This window comes from Somniosus microcephalus, chromosome 16 (genome assembly GCF_052327205.1).
Source record: "Somniosus microcephalus isolate GS21.2 chromosome 16, FLI_Smic_1.0, whole genome shotgun sequence".
Classification (NCBI taxonomy): Eukaryota; Metazoa; Chordata; class Chondrichthyes; order Squaliformes; family Somniosidae; genus Somniosus; species Somniosus microcephalus.
In genome coordinates, this window is record NC_141002.1 from 40,226,167 (window position 1) to 40,249,407 (window position 23,241).

At 45.6% G+C, this 23,241-nt stretch overlaps 1 long non-coding RNA gene across 4 annotated transcripts in view; it reads right to left on the reverse strand.

The window, feature by feature from the left end:
- Nucleotides 1-23,241, reverse strand: part of LOC147106093 (uncharacterized) — a 77,314-nt gene that overhangs the window by 40,040 nt on the left and 14,033 nt on the right. The window lies entirely within an intron of this gene.

A 23,241-nucleotide genomic window follows, 5' to 3' on the forward strand; every position in this document is an offset into this window, starting at 1 on the left:
AAGATGCGATAGGTTGGCAACTGAGATATATGCAAATTAATGGGAGCATGGAGTTAAATTTTACATGAGGCCCCTCTATTGCAAGGCACCACATAACACATTTACGTGGCTCACGGGGACAAAAGCTCAAACATCCTTGCTCTAGAACATCCAGGTGTGTGCTAAGCAGTTCTGGATCACAGGAGGAAATTGAAAGATGTGCTTTCAATGTGCTGAGGTGAGAACACAAAGTTAACAAAAAGGAATAAATAATAATCTAGAAATATTTTCTGTGGTCCTAACACTATTTAAGCATTAGAATGTGCAAATTCATAGCTTCCCTGGAAATTAGTACCAGTTTATCACACATTTGAAAAGTTCTTTTATATTACAAGAATTGCAATAGAAACTATGGGGGCAATTTTGCCAGCCCTGGGGAGGCGGGTATGGAGGCAGGACTGCCGGGAAAATGGCAGAATCTGGGGGTGGGTACCTATCCTGCCCCCAACCCGCCTCCGTGCCATCTTCCCAGGAGGCAGGTACCCGACCCGCACTGGGAGCTGCCTCCTCGAGGCGGGAAGGGGATTAGTGCCAATTAACTGCCTGTTAACAGGTAGTTTTTTGGATAATCCCTATTTTGCCACCTAAAGTGTAGGCTTCCCAACGGCTCCGAACCTCACCAGGGTCAGCGAGGCGAGCCATCAGTCTGTGGGGGTCGGAGGGGCCGAGATGTCCGGTGTGCAGGTGAGTGATGGGTGCATGTGAGCAGAGGTAAGTGTGTGAGGTGAGTCTAAATTGTTTTAGAAGCTTTACTTATCTTTGCTTCTTCCCCCAGGCTTCATCCCTTCAGGTCTCGGGAGTCCCTCATCTCACTGGCAGAGAAAGCAGAATGGTCGCCGCATTCTCAAATGCATCAGCCTTCTGCTTTCTGCTCAGGACAAATCTCTAATTGAGCCTGTGTCCCAGGACTCAACTTAGAAGACAGATTGTCAGTGTTTGACAGCTTCACAGAGCTTTCAAACGATGACAATTCATCTGTCAAAAGCTCTTGACAGATGAAACATCACTCGCTGACATCACCAGTAATCGGCTTTCCCTTAATTGGCCTGCTATGCCCACTGGGCGGGCTTAACAAGGTCAATCAAGGGAAAATAGCGTGGGTTGGCCGGACGTTGATGAAGGCAGGACTAAAACCCGACAAGCAGCAGTCCCGCCTCCATCACGTCCCCATTGGCAAAATCGCCCCCTATGACTTTGCAGTTGAGAATATAGTCTCCAATAGTTGCTCAGTGCACTGAGTCTTCTAAAGTTAGAAATATGGCCAAAAGTGCATGTGACAATTTACAATATCGATTAGACACCAAAATTACAGAAGAATATGGAACAATTCTCAATTCAAAATGTCTTCGGAATAAATAAAACTCTTAGGTCACTGGGTTATAGTTTCAATTTCGGCTGTGAAAATCCCACTGCTGTGTTCAAGAGGAAAACAAACACATTTTCACAATATGTATCTTTTCATTGCAATTAAAAGTACATCAGAAGTTTTACTGCAAAATTAGTGATGGAATGGAACAAATGCTAGACAATAATAAGTTCACATTCTAGAGGGATATACAACATGAACAGTGAGGAGGATAGTGATAGACTTCAAGAAGATATAGACAGGCTGGTGAAATGGGTGGACACATGGCAGATTAAATTTAACGCAGAGCGAAGTGATACATTTTGGTAGGAAGAACGAGGAGAGGCAATATAAACTAAAGGGTACAATTCTAAAAGGGGTGCATAAACAGAGAGACCTGGGGTATATGTGCACAAATCATTGAAGGTGGCAGGGTAGGTTGAAAAAGCGGTTAAAAAAGCATAAGGGATCCTGGGCTTCATAAATAGAGGTATAGAGTACAAAAGCAAGGAAGTTATGAACTTTTATAAAACACTAGTTCAGCCTCAACTGGAGTATTGTGTCCAATTCTGGGCACCGCACTTTAGGAAGGATGTGAAGGCCTTAGAGAGGGTGCAGAAAAGATTTATGAGAATGATTCCAGGGATGAGGGACTTCAGTTACGTGGAGAGACTAGAGAAGCTGGGGTTGTTTTCCTTAAAGCAGAGAAGGTTGAGAGGAGATTTGATAGAGATTATCAAAATCATGATGGGTCTAGACAGAGTAGATAGAGAGAAACTGTTCCCGTTGGCGGAAGGGTCAAGAACCAGAGGACATAGATTCAAGGTGATTGGCAAAAGAACTAAAGGCGACATGAGGGAAAACTTTTTTACACAGCGAGTGGTTAGGATCTGGAATGCACTGCCTGAGAGGGTGGTGGAGGCAGACGCTTTCAAAAGAGAATTGGATAAGTACCTGAAGGAAAAAATTTGCAGGGCTACAGGGAAAGGGCGGGGGAGTGGGAGTAGCTGAAGTGCTCCAGCTTTTTCATGAGGTTCTCGTTGCTCAGGGATCATGTCAGGTAAGTGTGTCGGGTTCTCTATGATTCTCCATTGCTGTGAATAGGTGACAGCTGCAAAAGTGGTATAAAAGCTACCATTTCACAGCTGTTCACTTTCCAATGTCAGAAGCTTGAGCCTTCAGGACTTGGAAGACACTTTTGAGCTGTATTCAGTTTGGAAGTGTTTGGAGTAAACTCTCTATCCAGTGTCACCTCCTTGCAGCAAGCTCTCTCACCATTGACAGAGCGCTTCTGTGATGTAACCATTCTATGATTCTATGTCAGAAATGGTGCTACAATTGAGTGGAACAGATGAGGCATAGTCCAATATTGCACAGAAGTTCACTGAGTTGAGAACAGACCAGTTCAACCTGGTCGCATTAGTTCATCTCTTTTGATTTTGTTGCCGTAGGTTGACTATTAATTACACCCGTAAAGAACAGAATAGTAGCAGCAGCAGCAATCACCGGAGGTAACCACATTAAACATGGCTGTTACTATTAGAAGTCAATTAACAAAGGTGTGTCAAAGTGATACCATGTTAGTTTGAGAACATGGTGTACACTTTAAGTACCTTTGTAACACTATCGACACCAGTTGTTTTTCTGTGGCTATATTTACACACTGAGGCCGGAATTTTGCCAGCGCTCAGAGGGCGGGTTCAGAGGCGGGTCCGCTGTGAAAATCTAAAAGATTCACAGTGGGTTGGGATCCCGCTCTGAACCCACCTCTGTGTAAGTTTCCCAAGTGCCAGGCCTGCCTGCGCTTTGCCAGCGGCGAGTAAACCAATTGAGATAGTTAAGAGGGCCTTTAAAGGTAGTTGAACAGCATTTTACCACCTACTAGCCATTTTTCCAGCTTTTTCATGAGGTTCTCGTTGCTCAGGGATCACGTCAGGTAAGTGTGTCGGGTTCTCTATGATTCTCCATTGCTGTGAATAGGTGACAGCTGCAAAAGTGGTATAAAAGCTACCATTTCACAGCTGTTCACTTTCCAATGTCAGAAGCTTGAGCCTTCAGGACTTGGAAGACACTTTTGAGCTGTATTCAGTTTGGAAGTGTTTGGAGTAAACTCTCTATCCAGTGTCACCTCCTTGCAGCAAGCTCTCTCACCATTGACAGAGCACTTCTGTCATCTCAACTTCAGCTGATATCTATTCCAGCAGCATCGGTGCCCTTGAAAAAATCTCACCTTGGTCCTCAGAATTCCACCACTATCAGCCCCAACACCATCATCACCAGGCACACCAGCAGCACCAACAACAACACCAACCTTCTCCGCAATCACTTAATGCTGCACAGGACACAGGGCATCAGCACCTGAGCACATTGCTGCCCGGGAGGCCAGGAATTGCCTCACCATGGCCAGATTTACTTCACTTGACACTGTACACCCTGGCTGCCACATGATGCGCCAGTTTGGCACCACCCCACAGCAGCACCATAAAGCATCCCTACAATGTCCAAGCCATTCCTTTTACACTCATCACCTTTGGAAGAGGTGGGGGGATGTTATGTCTCACCATTCACTGGAACTCACTAAGACACTTCCAAAGGTGCACACAAATCTGTCCAAGAAGGCAAAGTGATGAAAATAAAGATTTCAATGTTTGATAACACATTAACAGAGACTTTACATGAACATTGCATAAAACACCCAAGTGGCTACCCTTGTGTGTTGTTGGTATGATTGGAAAAGGATGAGGGTGAGTGTGAGGGGTGGCAAGTGAGATGGGGAAGTGATAATGTAGATAGAGAGGGATGGGTGGAGGTGCAATGTAAGCTGGTGTGAGTAAAGATGTGCAGGAGTAGGGTAGGGAAGGCAGTGTGATGGGGATGTGATGAGTGGCACAGCAGGATGAGGTTGAGTATGGCTTGGCAGTAACGTTTCCTGATCTACTGAGATCATTGAAAGGTTTGCACCACTGCAGCCTGGTCCTCCTAACGACGTCCCTGCTTGTGCCCTCCTGTACAATGTGCAACCAGGCTGCGTTGGTCTCCTGGGGAGGCCTCTTCTGCCCATTGGAAGGGAAGAGAACCTCCCTGCATGCTGTGACTCCCTCCATAAGCATATGGAAGGAGTCATGGGAGAGCCTGGGTGCAGCCGTGCACCTTTGTGCAGTGCTTATCAGTGTTTGCAGCATCTTAATGTTGTAGAACACTGACAGCACAACTGTCAAAATGAATGTGGACATGGTCCCTTTAAGGAAACCGGCTGTTGACACGCCATCAAATGACGTCATCAGACTGGCTTCCTTTTAATTGGCCGGGAACCTCGCAGGATGGGCTTAACAAGCCCTATTAATGTAAAATCATGTTGGAGCCCAGGATCTGGACAGCTGCGGGGTCGGCACCCGCCACAGACCCGCCGAGGTTGGTAAAATCCAGCCCTGAGAGTGAGGCTTGTGTAAACAGTCACTGGTATGAGTGGCCACCTGTTTATATCTGATAAATTTCCAGCCCAAACAGCTTTCTCAGTGCAAATAAAAGGAACTGCAACCTCAGTTCAGAAGTCACATATCAATACTAACAGAAACCACACATAAATTTTTATTCTAGCCCAACAACAAGCTATATCACCACTCTTAGAATAGTACCCCCTGCTACCTGAGTATCCTCACTTCCCACACCAGCAATCCTTATGTCCTCTCTGAACAAGTTTGACAATTTTTGACAATATATATATATATATTTAGTATTGTTTGTGTGCCCATGCCTACAGTAACTGAGTTGAGAATGCCGCAAATTTATTCCACATAAAATGGATTTCAACTCATCAGTCTGGGTTGGTGAACTGAGGTCCAGAAGGTAAAAGCACATGTGCTAATCCAGTGCACCACTTAGTCCCCCACATACAAATGCATTTAGTAATTAAATGTATTGATTAAGATGCCTTATTTGGATCGGAGACAATCTTCATCATAAACTGATCTTATACGAACTAAACATTTGACCTCACCAGTCAACAATAAGTGAACTGAACCAAGCAGCTCTTCTTCCACAAATAAAATACACCTTTTGGTTCAGTTACCTGACCTGCTGAAGAAGCTAGTCTGGATACTTGAGAGTTCATCCACCCACAATGCTATCGAAACTGGTACAGTAAGGAATCCTAATAACTGCACACTGTATGTTTGCCATATTCCTAAGGAGAACATGCACAATATTCCAAATCTCTGGAGAAGTGTAGTAGCATCCTAAGAATTTTGCATTATTCAGAGATTTGTTAACGACTTCAAGCAACCCCATCTGCCCAAACTGACCTCATCCTTGTATGCAGATGTAATAGCTAGGAGCAGGGGCTACTCTGGTGGCAAATGGTCAGTTGCCTACCCTGGCTATAAAAAAGGTCTGGCAGCTGATGGTTGCCAGGAAGCAGCATTTAATTGAATACCACGTCTAGCAACTTCAACTGAAAATCCTGACAGATCCAATCTGAATCTTTACAAGTGCACCTTATGTAGATCAATCACAGATCAGCATGGATGGAAAAACAAATGAAAAAGCTTTAAAGAAATGCAACATTTTCAGGCCATCAAGAACCCAAGTAAGTTTTACTTAGAAGGTGACATACCATTCACCTCCACATTAAAGTCATTTACGAAGCATCTCTGAATCACAAAAAAATTAGCAATTTTCCACAAATTATCTGCAAATGTGAGCTGTGTTTTAGAAACTACGCTGCTACTGCAGCTTTTGCTGAGAAGACTGGATTTAGTCATCAGTAGAAATTGCACTGTGCATGCTTAAAGGTGTGGGCTGCAGTACATGTGAAGATTTTAAGCAAATTGGCAAGAAAGAAACTGGAGAGAAAGAAGAGACAGCCAAAGGCATGACTTAGATATGATCAAATATGAAAATTAACTTTTCTGATGATGGCTGTCTTAAGGTTATCATAGAGATACTATGACCTCACCTGGCAGAGTTAAGACTGGAAAGGCCCACAGGAATGACCTCAGATGAAGCATCAAAGAAAATCACTAAGCTAGCCATGAGGGGACATGCTACTGGAAGATGGCATTCCAAGAGAAAGAATCCCCAGCAAATGGGATAAGAAAAGGGTGCTTCACTTTCCTCATCAATCTCCTAGGATTCAGAGAATTCATCCCTTCCCCACCCTGGCAGGATCCATTCTCTTAGACTAGGATGTAATCAATCTCTGGGGTCTGATGGAACAGGTTCCAGTCAACTGACTGGTACAAATAACTAAAGAGTTGGCAGTGAACACCACGTCCATGTGCTGGCTCAATACAACCATCAGGTTGTGTAGCTAAACCACTAGAGTCAGTAGGATCAACCAACAAATAATCATGCATCTCCAAACCTTAACAAAGACAGAGAAAAGATACTTGGCTAGATCAACTCAGTCTTTTCATGGGCTCTAATCTGTGTCTTGAGTCAAGGCCCATCTAAATATAGACGGTCATGTTAACAATACTTATGTTTCAAGTATGAAAGGGTACATGTACAAGGGTCATAGGTGTTACAGCCAAGTTCTTTTCAAGTTAAAAGGTCTGCCAAATTCATAAATACCTGTATATCACTAAAGAGACCACCAAATATGTAGCCATAGAAACAACTGGCATTGCGGGTGGACCCTCCACAGCAAGGAACCTCTGTCTGGAGGAGGAGAATTGTACAACACTGGGTGAGGGAGGGGCTTCAATTTACAAAACTAGTCCTTCAAATACTCGTACACCAAATGACGAGTTAATATTAGGTACAAACTTTCATGAAAAGGCTATGCTAAATTGTACAAGATTTCATCAGATGCTGACACCACTTCCAGAGCTGGCTCATCAAGTGACTTACATACTTTCAGTTGTCTACATCATTGTTCTAGCAGTTCTTAACGTAACTATTGACACCCACTCTCCACATAAGCTGCTGTTGGTAGCGTGAACACTTCTAAATAAGCATTATAATGAAAATGCTTTTTCATGTCACTGGATACTGGCATAACTGAACACTCGAATAATTCTCAAAATTGCTCTAATTTAGAAATGCATAGCAAAGGATGAAGAAAGGAAAGTGGGAACGGTGTGTGCGAAATGGCAGGCAGCACTGGACTCTTCATCATGCCTTCATTCTACACAGAAGTTCAATCCTACCTGATGAATAACCTTGTTGGGTGATTGCTGTTGTCCAAATAACTCTCTCCCTGAAGGGGTCTTAATCATCACCCAGGATGATTTGTGTGATGTTGAGTAAACAAGCAATACAGAGCCATTACAGGTAGGGTAGAAAACAAGCACAGGCATGCATTACAATTTGCAGATCAGGGCAGTTCAGAATGCAGCACTCACGTACTAATTTGTTACACAAGATAAGAGCTCATGGGGTTGGGGGCAATGCTCCCTCTAAATATTACCGTGGGTGCGCGGCCTGTTTATTTAAATACGCGGTACCTTTAAATTTGCAGCGGCCGTGCACATGCAATATCTTCAAATGGGACAGCTCGTGAGCGGCCTGCGCGGTGCCTTCACAGATTGCTGCACGACCGCACAGCTTACATGGAACACTGATTGGGGGGAATATATTAGCATGGATAGAGGATTGGTTAAAGGGCAGAAATCAGAGAGTAGGAATAAACATGTCTTTTTTAGGTTGGCAGGCTATAACTAGTGGGGTGCCACGAGGATCAGTGCTTGGGTCTCAGCTACAGTATTTACAATCCATATTAGTGGCCTAGATGAAGGGACCAAGTACAGGAAACTCTCTTTTTACCGGCACCTAAATAACCGGAAATCTCTCTTAACTGGCAAAATTCAGGAGTAGGTTCAGGTAAGTTTTACTTCATATTAGTGGCCGTGTAACCAGGGTTCCTGGATCTGTGGCCATGTAACCGGGGTTCCTGCACCTGTTGCCATGCAACAGGGACGCCTGGATCTGTGGCCGTGTACGGGGCTCTCGTACCTTTTACTATACCTCTCTGTAATCCGGACTTTTTGATCAACCGGCACCACGCCGGTCCCGTCGGTGCCGGATAAAAAAGAATTTCCTGTATAATGTATCCAAGTTTGCTGATGATACAAAGCTAGGTGGGAAAGTAAGCTGTGAGGAGGACACGAACCTGCAAAGGGATATAGACAGGTTAAGTGAGTGGGCAATAAGGTGGCAGGTGGAGTAGAATGTGGTGAAATGTGAGGTTATTCACTTTGGTCGGAAAAACAGGATATTTTTTAAATGGTGAGAAACTATTAAATGTTGGTGTTCAGAGGGGCCTGGGTGTCCTTGTAGAGGAAACACCGAAAGTTAACAGGCAGGTGCAGCAAGCAATTAGGAAGGCAAATGCTACGTTGGCCTTTATTGCAAGGGGGTTGGAGTACAAGAGTAAGGGAGTCTTGCTGTAATTGTACAGGGCTTTGGTGAGACCACACCTGGAGCAATGTTCCCTTTAACCTGCGGGGCCATGCAGGGCTCTGGAGCTCCCACGCAGCCAACTCAGCGGCTTTTAAATGGGAAAAACTGTGCATGCGTGGTATTTTGAATGGGCCCTTAAAGAGGCTGCGCACCCAAAAAAAAAATTAAAGGGAACATTGACCTGGAGTACCGTGTACAGTTTTGGTCTCCGTACCTAAGAAAGGATATACTTACCTTAGAGGCGGTGCAACGAAGATTCACTAGATTGATTCTTGGGGTGAGAGGGTTGTTCTATGGGGAGAGATTGAGTAGACTAGGCCTATACTCTCTGGCGTTTAGAAAAATGAAAAGTGATCTCATTGAAACATAAGATTCTGAGAGGGCTCAACAGGATAGATGCTGAGGTTGTTTTCCTTGGTCGGAGTCTCTAGAACTTGGGGTCACAGTCTCAGGATGAGGGGTCGGCCATTTAAGACTGAGATGAGGAGAAATTTCTTCAGTCAGAAGATTGTGAATCTTTGGAATTCACTACCCCAGAGGGCTGTGGATGCTCAACTGTATATTCAAGGCTGAGATCGATAGATTTTTGGACTCTAAGGGAATCAAGGGATACGGGGATCGGGCAGGAAGGTGAAGTTGAGGTAATAGATCAACCATGATCTTATTGAATGGCAGAGCAGGCTTGAGGGGCCGTGTGGCCGACTCCTGCTCCTATTTCTTATGTTCTTAATTTGTGGGACAACTGCACTAATTGAGTGCTCAATCTTTAACCAACTCTACACAACCAACCACATTGACGGAATAACCTACAAATGTTAATTTTCCAAAGGCCTATTACAGCAAATTTTCAAAAAAATAGAGACCTACAAAAATTCACCTGCCAACATTTTTTGTGGTTGTTGGTTCAAACACCACTCCAGGACTTGAGCACATAATCTAGGCTTTTATTAGAGTGCAGAAATGAGGGACTGCTGCATTATCAGAGGTGCAGTCTTTTGGATGAGATGTTAAATTGAGGCACTGAGTGTCTGTCTGTTCAAGTGCAAGTAAAAAAATCCTATGGCACTTTTTCAAAAGAGCAAAGGGAGTTATCCTGCTTCCCCCACCACCACCCCCCGCACCGCAACCCCCCCCCCCCATTGTCACAATGCTGAACCTCCATTCAGCATTGTGACAATTTTGAGAAACACACAATGCAGAGAATGTCCATGCAATCAGTCACAGTTTGTTTTCAAAAATATACAAGCAGAGTTCAATGGACCACTGATTTGCTATTTGAAGAAACTAAACTAAAGAATGTGTATGTGTACAAACAAGTTAACAAAGAGAAAGTTTACACGAACAATTAAGTTTCAGGTTATTCACTGTAATTCCATCACAGTCGAATCTACTTGCAGCAATCAGGCACAATACGAAGCGTGTCCATAATTAATGTGGGCTTTAAACAGAGGTGTAACTTATACTGTATTGGTATACCTGATTTTAAATCTAAACCTTTGCTATCACTTATTTATAAACCTAAACAATATCTAGCATGCACGTGCAGTATTTAAGCAAGGAATAAAGGGATAAATTTTCATATAGCAAAAATGTTTCAGAACACTGTTTGAATACTTTCCCTTCACCTCTAGTGTCTGAGTTTAGATCCACCCCAGACTGACTTGTTTCTCTCTGCTGGATGTAAAAGTCCAAAATGAAAAGAGCTTGGGGCAATCAAAACTTAGCTGGTAATGTATGTGGGCCTACAGCACAAAACTACCTATGATTAGACACAAATTGGAATTAAATTGGAAGTCAGGGGCCTCAAGGAAGGCTGTTGTTGGAACAGAGTAAAGAGAGGCTCACTGGATGTGGAGAATGCCAGACAGCACTGATCTCTTAGTTATTCTTTCATTCTACACAGAGGTCCAGTCCTACTTGTGTGGTAAACCAATACCACATAATCTGGTTCAGTGATTGCTGCTGATCAGTTACTTTTCTCCAAATAACTCTCTCCCTGGAAGGGTTTAGTCACTGCCCAGGCTGCTGTGTGTGGTGTTGAGTAAAGCAAGCACCACAGAACTATTACAGGTAGTGTAGAAAACATACACAGGCATGCATTACCACAATCTGAAGGTGCCATAATTTAAGTGAAAATTTTTCCATCCCTCAGAATTAATATACCCCACCTTGATAAGAATATAATTCAAATTAATCCTAAAAATCAATTCACATCATAGCATTACATATTTGTATAAATATTTATTATGCATATATGTTATAAAAAATAAATACATTTTTTACAAATAAACATAAAGGTCCCAAAAATCCATGGGACCATTTGCTGTAGAACATGGGCTCAGTTCATTTACATCTTCATAGGTGTTGTCTGAGCGCAACTACCATGTGACGCAGGAGCACTCTGCTGGGAGGGGAGAAGGGTGAAACTTTCAGATGCAGCCTTTAAATAGTCAGGATTGGCTGAAGATTGCAACAGCAGGTAGGTAAAGGACCTTTTGCAAGACTTTGATTGGGAGGTAGCTGTAATACATGGTTCATGTGAAATTTAGTGACACTTTTAAAGAATATCTTCGAGTGGAGAAGTAGGTAGAAAAGAACAGCGCATTGGAAGAGGCGGAGAAGAGAAGCCCAAAATGTTAATGAAGCCGACCTATAGACACTCCTGGATGAAATGCAGCAAAGGGGAGAAAAACTGCTCGGTGTCCATGGAAGGGAATCTGAAAAAATGCTTTGGGTGCTTTGTGGAGAGAGATCGCAACGGCAACCCCAGAACTGCAGATCAGTGCCAGAAAATTGGTGAAGGCAGGCAAAGTAACACACCGGCCACCATCCCTTTCCCTTCCTGGCTACCATGGGCACTGTTCACTCTCTAATATTAATAGTTGCAGAAGTCAACCTTCGCTATGCTCTGTGGTTCAGGGTATCTAACCCTGTATTGTACAATATGCATCACCAACTCCCCTAACAGGAATTAGTTGCATTCAGAATCTTAAAACGCCTTCTTTCATTTTAACAGGGTGATACTAACAAATCTATTACAGCTGCTGTATGATGCCACCTGGGAGACAGTCCTCCAGTGCTACCCTTCACCTAATTCCCACAATATTATTATGGGAGAAACTTGCTTACAATGCCCGAGAAAGGCAGGGGACCGAAAGGGGAATACTGGACATTAGAGAGCTAACCTCCTATGAGAAGTAGGCCTTGGAGCTGCTAGGGAGGCACTCTGCTCTCGCCATAGGAGATGACGAGATTGGTGGGACAGTGCAGGTAGCATGTTATTGAGTAAACATCTAGATAATCGCCATGGCATCCCTGAATCACAATAAATAAAAAGTTCAGGGATGTGTAATGCATTGAAAGAATTATAATTGCTTTGAAGCAGAGTAAGTGGAGTAATGGCAATAGTGACAAAGGGAGACAGCATCCTGAGTGATATTACACAGGACCCCTGTGGCTGTTTGAAATTAGCCAGTGGTACAGAAATTGTGTGGGGGGGCATCTTATGCAGCCACAGACAGACCTGTGTGCAGATGATCTTGGCTGCAGATCTTTAAGCAGAAGCTGGCATAGCTATCCTTCAGCCTCTTTGGTGAAGCACACTCTTCTCACACGAGTTCCTCACTGAGATCTTAAGATCCGTGTGGCCGGCAAACATTTTTTCGGGGGGGGGGGGGAGGGGGAAGTAATATCTTGTAAGGTGCATCCTCCCCAAATGGAGCCTTACTCTCCTTTCCTCCCATTTTGTACTGCACCTCCTCCTCCATTAAAATAGAAAACAAGAGAATCTCATAATTGTTAATCAGAATCTTTTAATATAATTGGGAGAATATACCCCGATGATCTCTCAGAGGCAAGGTCAGCTCTGTCCAGGTGCAACTAAAAAAGAAACAATCCCAAATCCCTACTGTAGCTCAAGCTTCCCCAGGATTGGAGCTCCAAAGTAAAGCACTTCCAGCAGTACCAGCTGATGCTAGCAACAGGTACTCCTCTTTTCATTCATTCTAAGTTACCCTTGGTGCATTGGGGCTGAAGTCACGGGTTTTGGCCACTCCTACGCTGTTATCCTCACCACAATATAGTACAAGAACCTCCCAGTAGCACTGGCAGCAGCATATGTGGAAGGTCCCAGACCTGAACGTCAGCGTACCCAGAAACCCGGCAAAAATAGGAAGAACAGGGAACCTGGAAAAATTGAATTTGGCTCAAATTTCATTCATCAGCTGATTGCTTTGATTTTGATCTTCACTCCCAACCAACCATCTTTTTCTGTGGCAAATATTTAAACTCACAAAATTATTCTTTTCCTGTCCCACTTTTTGCCCTGCAGCACCAGTTCATCTAGAATTTTTAGCCTGGTTTGAACAATTAGAGGTTGACTTTAGAGCCAACGTAGTTTTTTTCTACCCCTCTTATTATTGACATCAACAACCTGTTCTCATTTCATTTGTTTAACAAATGAAAAAATGAAGTGTGATGTGTTGCTAGTTTTGTCCTTGTTATTTCTGTACGTCAGCAGTAGCTCTATATTTTGGACTCCAGTTCCAATGATTTTAAACAGATAGTTGCATACTCTTCCAATACTCATTGTTCCATTTGCCTCAGATCTCCTTCACTAGCCTATTTTTTTCTCATATTGGGGCACGTTATGTCAGAAAGACCTCTTTCTGAAATTAGTAACTGGCACTGACACTGAAAATTGTCACACAATTAATAATATGAAAAAAATAATAAAATGAAAACAAGTTATAAAAGTGAAATTGTGCAAAGACACACCGTAAACAATGATGGATTGCAACCGATGTATTGAAATGTAACAAATCAGTTTCACTGGGGCATTTTAAAGACCATTCTATGAATTTGGAAAAGATATGGATTATTTTTGGTTAATAATTCTACTCTGCTTTTGCCCTGAACTAGCATATTAAATGTTTTTCCCCAGGTTTTCTTTTTTGGTCTTGATTTTAAGTGAATAGATTATACTGGGGTTAGCAAAACTACAGAAAAACACTCCTGCAGTTCCACAGATTACACATGAACATTTTCAGCAGAAATACGTATCTTACAACATGCTATCTAAAACTGGTGCCACAGTGTGTAAGCATCCTTGTGTCTTCACATGCTAATTCAGTTGTGCTATTGTTGGAAGGTGCTGTATGGGGGCAAGGTGGAGAAGAGTGAAACATCATGAGGAATTTCTCGATTGCTCTTGGAGACCAGTTACAGATTGGCATTGATAGAGGGCTGAGTGTCTGTTTTCTCAGCTGGGGAGCAGCTATGCCATGGGATGTAACAACCAAAACACCTCAGCAAAAAAAACCCTGTGAGACTCTAGTTTAAACTAATTAAAACTGGTGAGAATGAAAGAGGAAATACGAGCCAGTTTCACATTCTGGACCTTTCTTATCTAATAATACAAAGGAAAGGTTAGGGCCAATTAGATATGAAAAAGAAAATCTGAGGGATGATGAAGGAGTAGTGCAGAGTGCTTTGGTTTGTTTTCACAGAAAAGTGTAATAATGGAATGAAAGAATGCAAAAGGAGGAGGGGAAGTTATCAGACTGGTGATGACCTCTCCTAAAGATGGTGATAGTGGATCATTCAAGCCATTTGATTTCATAAAGTTAAATAGTTGATACATTTCGTTTTAAAGAAACGATTTTATTTAAGGTGTCTAACCTAAAACAGAAGTTGAATTAATTTTGTTTTGAGAAGTCATATCACATATTAGACTGCTAACTTCCTCTGTTCTGGACAAATGTTAATAGATTCAACACCACAAAGCAGGATTTGATATAAATCCTTTGCTATTGGATCAATATTTTGAATTTTATTCACCTATGTGGTATAATTTTATACCATATGCAGTAAACTCTTTCTTATCCGGCACCTATGGGACCAGGATGGTGCCTGTTGATGAAAAATTCTGGATAAAAGAGAGGTATACCTACCAAGGCAATTTTTAACACAAACAAAAATAAAAAATCAAGAAATGTACTGTATAATTGGGTACTCACCTACAGAATGTTCCGTTAAATGTATGGTAGAATCGGCAAGATTACCGGTTATTGAGGTGTTGTTTTGTATTGAAATATATCTATTTTGCCGGTTATTAAAGTATTCCGGATGATTAAAGTGCCATTTAAACAAGAGTTTACTGTACTGCAGTATGGCAGACTTGGTTTTGGTAGGGAAGGAGCCATGTGTTTTCACATGAAGATGAAGTCATGGCAATTTCTCATGTGATGTATGTCATTACAATTTGTAAATAAATTTTAAAATGGTTTGGAAACATTTTTCCTGTGTAAAGATAACAACAACTTGTATTTATATAGCGCCTTTAACATAGTAAAATGTCCCAAGGTGCTTCACAAGAGCGTTATCAGATAAAATTTCACACCAAGCCACATAAGGAAATATTAGGACAGGTGACCAAAAGCTTGGTCAAAGAGGTAGGTTTTGAGGGGCATCTTAAAGGAGGAGAGAGAGGTCGAGAGGCAGAGAAGTTTGAGGAGGGAATTCCAGAGCTTAGGGCCTAGACAACTGAATGCACAGCAACAAATAGAGGGGGAAGGAAATCAGGGATGCACAAGAGGCCAGAATTGGAGGAACACAACAGTGTAATAAACCATAGGGGTCATCACAGCTAAGCCTAACTCTGAGCTCACCCTACATTGACGTGGCCACTTTGCAGCAGAGGTCCTTGATAGCTATCGGGATCAGGAACCCCGGCTGATTTTCCCCCTCGAAGCTCAAGAACCAAATCTATACTACAGAAAAATGATTATTGTTTGTTTAATGGCCTTTTCAACAACCAGCTAAGAACTCAAAATTCCATTTTGCTGGTGAGGTAATGGTAATAAAAGGCTTGTAATATTTGAACCCCAATAGTAACCACTGCTAACGTGTATAGTACCATGATGGCACTCAACTGCAACTTATTTCCTAATAAATTCACAGTAATAAGATCACAATCATTGATCCTTATAATGTAAATGTCATCATGTATCAGCCACATGGATTGTATTACCAGTCACTGCCCTTACTGATAGAACCTTTTGATCCTTAGTTATGTACAATAAAAATTGGAGAGCTAGAAATGAAACACACTTTACAAATGAACTGTATTTATATTATATATGTTTAAGTCTATGATCTCAAGGTTCTGTCACCAATAATAATCTGATTTGTGTGGTTTATGACATTATCTGAACCCCTTGATTTAATTACTGCCCCGTAATCCATCATAGGTATCCATTGCTCTCTACATTATGTATAATGGACATATGATTTCCTGATAATTAACTACAAATTATTTCCCTGCTGTTGTGAAGCTCCTCGACACCTTTCTGTGAACATCACATTATGCTCTGCTCAGCTCAGCTCAACTCTCATCTTAATATGGTAACCCCCAAAAAGGGCAACAAGAAAAGTCAAAAGGTAGCAATTCAAAAATTATCAGAAATATTTGCTAAAGAGACAGTGATATTAAAAGAAAATGTTTGAAATCCTTTTTTCTCATCTGAAGAACATTACAAGGTGGCCAATGCATTTCATAACTGTGGCACAAAATTTTAAATTGCATTTCTTAAAAGTGATTTTGTCATGATGAAAGCTGTTCACTCTCCTCAGTGCCTTTCCTTTCCATTTTGTCCCCCCTTCTTCTGAAGGAACTGACTCATTTTGGAGTACAGCTCCATAGCTGTCAGTCACCCTCCACTATCCATCTAAACTACTTATTCTACGCCTCCGTAACACTGCCCGTCTCCACCCCTGCCTCAGCTCATTTGCCCATCTCTGCACCTGCCTCAGCTCATCTGCTGCTGAAACCCTCATCGATGCCCTTGTTACCTCTGAACTTGACTATTCCACCGCACTCTTGGCTGGCCTCCCACAATCTACCCTACGCAAACTTGAGGTCATCCAAAACTCGGCTGCCCGTGTCCTAACTTGTACCAAGTCCCGTACACCCATCACCCCTGTGCTCGCTGACCTCCATTGGCTCCCAGTTAAGCAACGCCTTGATTCTCATCCTTGTTTTCAAATCCCTCCATGGCCTCGCTCCTCCCTATCTCTGTAATATCCTGCAGCCCCACAACCCCCCCCCGAGATATCTGCGTTCCTCAAATTCTGCCCTCTTGAGCATCCCTGATTATAATCGCTCAACCATCAGTGGCCGTGCCTTCAGCTGCCTAGGTGCAAAGCTCTGGAATTCCCTGTCTAAACCTCGCCGCCTCCCAACTCTCTTTTCTCCTTTAAGACACTCCTTAAAACCTAGCTCTTTGACCAAGCTTTTGGTTATCTGCCCTAATTTCTCCTTAAGTGGCTCGGCATCAAATTTTGTGTTATAATACTCTTGTGAAGCAGCTTGGGACGTTTTACTGTGTTAAAGCCGCTATATAAATACAGGTGTTTGTTGTTGTTGTTGTGTGAACTAATGTTCCCTTTAATTTTTTTTGGGTGCGTGGCCCCTTTATTGGGCTTTGCTGCCAAATTCAAATTCCCGCACATGCGCGATTTTTCCTATTGTAAGGCCGGCAAGCAGCCTGCGCGAATGCTCCAGACATCTGCACAGCCACGTGGCAGCGCAGCTTATAAGGAACATTGGTGTGAACTAGACAATGAGGATCGGCTGACTATTCAATTGTGGGGGTATTCTAGTCCTCACCTAAAGTGACTACACAGCAATCGGGAACAGGAATTCTGGCTGATTTTTCTCTCATTAGCCCTGGAGAACTGAGGCAAATTGTAGGAGCCCTTCTCCCACTAAGCAAGGATCAGCAAATCTGTATAGTTCAGTGCCACACGGACAGTGCATGTATTAACTGACCCATCAGGGGAACTAAAAAATGTCTCTCGATATGACTTTTTCTTTAACATCATTGATGATGAGCCAGGTATTTTTATCTACTGATGTAAGGACATGAACAAAATAAAAGAAAGGACTTGCATTTTTATAGCACCTTTCACAACCTCAGGATGTCGCATAGAGTTTCACAGCCAATGAAGTACTTTTGAAGTGTAGTCACTATTGTAATGTAGGGAAAACACAGAGCCAACTTGCACACAGCAAGGTCCCACAACCAGCCATGAGATAAATAACAAATTAAACTGTCTCAGTGATGTTGGTTGAGGGATAAATGTTGACCAGGACACCAGATGAACTTCCCTGCACTTCTTCAAATCGTTCCATGCGATATTTTACATCCACCTGAGAAGGCAGAGGTGATTTGGGTTTAACGTCTCATCCAAAATATGGCACTTCAGACAATTCAGCATTCCCTCAATACTGCACTGGAGTGTCAGCTGAGATTAGGTGCTGAAGTCTAGAGTGGGGCTTGAACCCACAACCTTCTGGGTCAGAAGCAAGGGTGCTACCAATGAGCCAAAGCTGACACCTTGGTTAACTGAAAGGTTGGTGATTGCTAACATGATCAATAACCACAACTTCCTTACCCCACACGCTCAAAGCACATGACCACACCCAGAAACAGTAGCATTGCCAAACTTGACAACATTTTAAAAACTCCAGTTTATTTTATAAACAATAGACAGGAAAATAATTTAAAGGCTGTAATGTAATTGAGAGATTCAGATAATGTTTGTGCATGACTTGAGCCTTGCCCTCAAACCCCTTGATTTCACTGTTGCATTGTATCAGCCCCTCCGATTGATCTGGCATCCTGGCTAGAACCTCAACGGGACAAACTACTCAGATTTTGTGAAATGTGATAGGTGACTTGATTACCCCAGGATAGTCATAGCTCTATCTATCAAATGATTAGGGCAAACAATATGGCGCAAAGTAACATGCTGTGACAAATCCCACAGATTTCTGCACTTACCACATGTAGCAGTTTCCTGCCTTAGTACCACAATTTTGCTTAAAAAGTCCCAGAGTCATCAAAAGCATTGCTTTCTGAACAGATTTGCATGATAACAAAGTATTTGTCCTATCAATGATTAAATGAACTGAATGTTCAGGGTCATTAAACATAGGGGCCTAGAATTTCAGTATAGCCAGTTTTGGGGCGCTAACGTTAGCGCCCGCCCGAAGTTAGCGCCCGCCCCAAAGTTGCGCCCCCTTGCCGGAAATTCAGTCGCTTCGCCCTAAGAGGTTGCTGGAGCGCTAAAAGAGGCGTTCCACTACTATCTTTAGGCGCTAAGCCGGCGGTGCAGAGGGATAGCGCCGAGGCGGGGCGCAACGCGGGTGCGGTCGTTTTTTGATTGACAGCAGACCCCGTGGCGCCGACCAGCTCTTAAAGGGGGAAGGGACGATTTGGTCTGCTGCCACGCCCTGCACACTGCAGCTTTGCAAATAGGCCTCAACACTGCTGCTCAGCCCCAGGGAGTCATGGCAACGCCAGAGAAGGCCCGTGAGCGTGCCCTGCGCTTCTCAGAGCGTGATCTGGGAATAATGGTGACAGCTCTGGAGAAGAGGCGCAGGATCTTGTTCCCACAGACTGGGAGGAATCCGACCCACCAAGAATACACCAGAGCCTGGAAGCAGATCGCCAACAGGGTGACGGTCACCGGCGATGCCCCCAGGACCCACACCCAATGTCGGAAAAAATACAACGACCTGACCAGGATTGTCAGGGTGAGTACCCTTTCCAGTCTCCTCCTCATTCTTGCATGTACACCTGACATGATGGGCAAAGGGAGCTGAAAGGCCTAATGGCCAGCCCTCAGCCAGCAGCTTTGGGACAGTCATGAGCATCAATTGCCCATTCTGCACTCTACACTCTGGCCAAGCTATTCCACCATGGGAGGCAGTGCACAGTACATCAGGGCTACACTCTGGCCAAGCTATTCCACCATGGGAGGCAGTGCACACTACATCAGGGCTACACTCCGTACTTACAGCCCGTCCTTTCTCTTGCAGGCTAAACTTGCCAATAATCGCCAGGCCCGTGCCAGGACCAGGGGAGGCCGCGCCAAGCTGCAGAAGCTCACTCCCCTGGAGGAGCGCGTGAGTGGGCTCATGGGAGCCCGGCTGATCGTGCCCACAGCGTGCGGAGTAGCCGACCCTCCACTGCCCGGCAATGGTAAGGACCTCGCCTTTTGGCCCTCTCGCGTCGCACTTGCGCATCCGAGCTACCTCCTTTGCCACTGTCCCACCAATGCGCTGAATGCCACCAGTCCTGACTCCCTCGCTGACGCCGTCTCCTCACTCTGAAGCTACTCTTGTGCATTCCTGCTTTCAGCTGGTGACGACCAGGTCCCTGAAGCTGCCAGTGACAGCCCCTCCGAGCAGGAGGAGGAGGAGGAGGAGGAGGAGCAAGAGCAAGCCGGACCATCAGGGGAACACTCAGGTCCCGCAGGAGAGGACGAAATGATTGACACGTCCTCACTGGATGAGTGCCTGGACCAACTGTCGCAGGGGATTGCAGCTGCTGGGACCAGTGGCGTCCAGCCACCCAGGAGTCCTGCGCGTGGGCCGCGGCCTTCCCCCAAAAGGGGGGAAGGATCAGAGGGGAGTGCAGTTGATCGGGACACTCGCCGCCACCAACGTGGCAAGGTTCCCCTAGTTCGGTCCCCTGCTCCCCAGCGGGAGAGTCCCAACTCCAGTCCGGACACCTTCACCTCGGAGGAGGCGCGGAAGCTGGACAAGATGGCCGAGGATTCGGACCGGCGCCACACGGAGCTCATGCGCGTGGTGGGGCGCATGCCTGAGGCCATCGAGTCGCTGGCGACCAGTGTGCGCGAGTTCGGGGCATCAACTGCCGCGAGTGGCCGCATGCTCACTGATGCCGTCAAGTCCCTGGTGGGTGTGATGCGGGCGCACACCAGGACAACAGGGGCACTCACTGCTGCCACACGCGCTGTCTCAGGCAGGCATCGCCAGGGCACCCGCCGCGCTGCAGCATCCCAGCGAGCCGCCCCTCGGCTGATTGGTGCGGATCCTGCAGTGCGGACCCGGCCGAGTGCCAGCGTGCCACAGCACCAGCCAGCGCATCCCAGACGCCAGCTTGCCCACATTGCGCCATCCGTTGCCGCCACTCCCCCACTGGGGCGTCAAGGGCAAGCGGCTGGAGCTGATGATGGCCAGGCTCAGGTGCGCCACTCAGCAGCCGGCCCCTCGAGGCCCAAAGGCCGTGTAGGCTGCCCCCCAAGGGCATCTGGCGGAAGGACATCTGAGCCTCAGGCGCCTTCCCCCAGCCTCGCAGCAGCCACTGGGCAGAGCTTGCGAAGGAGCAGCAGACCGGGCAGGGCAGGCAAAAGGCTGGACAAGGTCTCGCCCTCGCGGGCCACTCAGTAGAGGGTGTGGCCAGCTTTCGTTTTATATGGCGGTGGCCATCTTTCTTTTGCCCATGGTTGTTTGGTTCGTGGGCTTATTTTTTGCGTTAAGGCCGAGGTTGAGGCCAGGTTTGTACAAATGTGGAGTTACTCCTCCCCAGTTTGTGGGAGTGAGTCGTTTGTTGGGCTTTTTGTGGGGCCCGTTGATTGTTTTTGGGGATTCATGTGGGAAGGGGTTTTCATTTTTGTGTAATAAATAATTATCTTTATTCATAGAGTCTCCATGGTTGTTCTTGTTAGTGTTTGTTGGCTTCGCCGGCTGAGGGCTTGCGGAGCGGCTGCATTCATCTTCCCTCATGGCCACAAGGCATTCCCTGACAGGGGGCTTAGAAGTAACGTGTAATAAGGTGGCGTCGCACGGCCCTTGGCCCTGGTCGCTCCCTCCTGGGAACGTACTCCTGCTCCTCCTGCTCCTCCTCCTGAGGTGGTGGTCCAACATCAGGTGGCAGTGCCTGAGTCCTGCGGATAGCCAGGTTATGTAGCATGCAGCAAACTACCACAAATTGGGAGACCCGGTCCGGCGAATACTGCAGAGATCCTCCGGAGCGATCAAGGCAGCGGAACCGCTGCTTGAGGACCCCAATAGTTTGCTCGATGATGTTGCGGGTGGTTTGATGGCTCTCGTTGTATGCCTCTTCAGCAGCGGTCCTGGGCACGCGGAGCGGGGTCATGAGCCAGGTACACAAAGGATAGCCTTTGTCCCCGAGTAGCCATCCTCTTGGGGGAGGTTGTGCCTCGAACATGTCATGCACAGTACTCTGCCGCAGGATAAATGCATCGTGGCTGCTGCCTGGAAAGCTGGCATTGACAGCCATGATGCGCTGCTTGTGGTCACACACCAGCTGCACATTCAGAGAATGGTAGCCCTTCCTGTTGCAATACTGCTCGCCATGCTCCAGAGGGGCCCGCAAAGCCACATGCGTACAGTCAATGGCGCCCTGCACCAAGGGGAAGGCCGCGAGTCTTGCAAATCCCAATACGCGCTGATGCTGGCTCTCCAGGGCCATGGGGAAGGAGATGAATTGGCGTCTCCTTCTGAACAGTGCTTCGGTCACCTGGCGGATGCAGCGATGCGCGCCGTACTGGGAGATGTTAGCTATGTCCCCAGCAGCGGATTGGAAGGAGCCGGTGGCATAGAAGTTCAATGCCACAGTCACCTTCACTTCCACCGACAGAGACGTCCTGCACCTGAGCTTTGGACGCAGATCTCTGCGAAGCAGGTGGCAGATCTCTGCAACCACCTCCTTTCGGAATCGGAGCCTTCTAACACATCGCGCACCAGTCATGTTGAGGTAGGAGCGCTGCTGGCGGTATAGCCTGACTGGGTAAGGCCTACGTGGCCGACGCCTGTTGCCCCCTCTGCCTCTAGCCAGGGCTGCCCCTCTCACAATGCGTCTGCGAGCCCTACGGACATGGCGCTGCAGCTCCGCGTTGGCACCCCATGCAACCCCCATCAAATCCTGGCAGTCAAATTTCCAAAAGGCCACTTGCAGCGCTCTGGCCTGAGTCCAAAAATACCTGAGCTGTTGCTGCTTGAAACCAGTTAGCTATCCTCCTTGTTGTGTGTCCAGAAATGCGTTGCACAAGAGTGTTTGCTGCAAAATGGCTGGCCTTTATACTGGAGGGTACGTCCCCTTTAATTTGCGCCCCCCGGGGCCCGCGCTGGCTGTGTTGCGTTCCCTTTTTCAAACGCTCCGGCCACCAGCCGCACAATGGGGCGGTCCGACTGAAGTTTGGAATCGGGGCGGCCAAAGGGCGTTGCACGAGGATGTGACGTCATTTTCTGCGCACGCATCCGGGCGGGCGCTAAACTTTGCGCCGGCGCTAACGGCCAACTTAATTTGGGGCGAGGCGCAAACTGCGCTGCGCCTGGGCGCAACACGCATAGCGGCCGACATTCACTTTTCTTTAGGCGCTAACTGCTGGCGCAACCAACTGAATTTCTAGGCCAGGGATCCTAAATATACATACAGTATATTATTGTTTTTTATAAAGAGCTAGAACCTTCTGGTAAAATCACTGTGCTGCCATCTTAATAATGGCCAGTGAACATCCTAGTGTGATAGAGCAGGTCGGGTTCCTAAAATTGAAAAGATTTTTAAAAAATTAAATACCCTAATAATGGCCCTATTCTCAGTATACATTCAAAGGTTAAA